Genomic DNA, 1,117 nt, shown 5'->3' on the forward strand with positions numbered 1-1,117 from the left:
AGCTAATAATGAACTAAATAAACCATAAATATACATTATCTGGGCCACACTAAGCCTTAAGTGAGTTATGCATTAACAACACAAAGCATTGCAAAGAGAAATTTAAAAATGTCCTCCATAAATGTTCAAATAAGTTCCAGAAATGTATCCTACTTGATAAAATCATCCCGACACAAGTTTTGCACAAGCAGCAATTAAAATGTGACAGATAAATATTCAAAGACACATTCCAATACTTTAAAAACTGTTCTTCACAAGTTTGAACTTAAATGCTTCTCACTCCGACTCTACCGACACAGTAAGTCTGTGAGTGTCATAGCTACACTGTGTTAAAGAGCGCACGACGAAGATGAAAGGTTACATAGCACAAGTCTTTAATCCAACAAGGGTAAATCCAAACACAATGCAGCACAGCAACATGTAGACATAAGACCAAACAAACTCAAAGTGAACATACAGGAACTTAAGTACTCAGACCAACCAAGGATAATTAACTAGGCACACCTGAACAGAATAATACAATCAACACAACAAGGGAAACGGTGCAAAAAGAGTCCAAAAGTCCAAATTAACAGAAACCGTGGCAGTAAGAGTGCAATCATTATAGTGCGCTTCTGTTTTTATGCTGCACAGTAGTGATGGGAAACCGAGGCTTTCTGAACCGTTTGAGGCTTTCAGCAAATTGTGCCGAAAAACGTACGGTTCATTACTCGAAACTTTTTAACACAGTGCGCATTAGCGACATCTGGTGGTCAGACTCGGTTTCTCCAGCCTATCTAACGTTCGAAGTTTTAAACGCCATCAATCACGTGGTATTGTCATTTCGATACAAGCATCGGCACAGTGTGTGATACAATAGTGCTTTGAAACTGCGTCGGAGCATCGGAGCCTCGGTATCAACCGTCCCATCACTACTGCACAGTATTTAACTGCCATTAAAAGCATGTTTCAAAAAATAAATTGCTGCATATGTAGCCTTCTTAAGACTCACATCCACATCACACTGCATCAGTTAACTGTGTTGCATCCAACTAAAAGTAGGCAAATTCTATTAGGCCATTTTTACAATTTCAAACTTGCATTTCAATTAGCCAATGTCAAGTGCTACGTCAAAAGC

Source organism: Sinocyclocheilus rhinocerous, unplaced genomic scaffold, assembly GCF_001515625.1.
Source record: "Sinocyclocheilus rhinocerous isolate Xijiao unplaced genomic scaffold, SAMN03320098_v1.1 scaffold1463, whole genome shotgun sequence".
NCBI lineage: Eukaryota > Metazoa > Chordata > Actinopteri > Cypriniformes > Cyprinidae > Sinocyclocheilus > Sinocyclocheilus rhinocerous.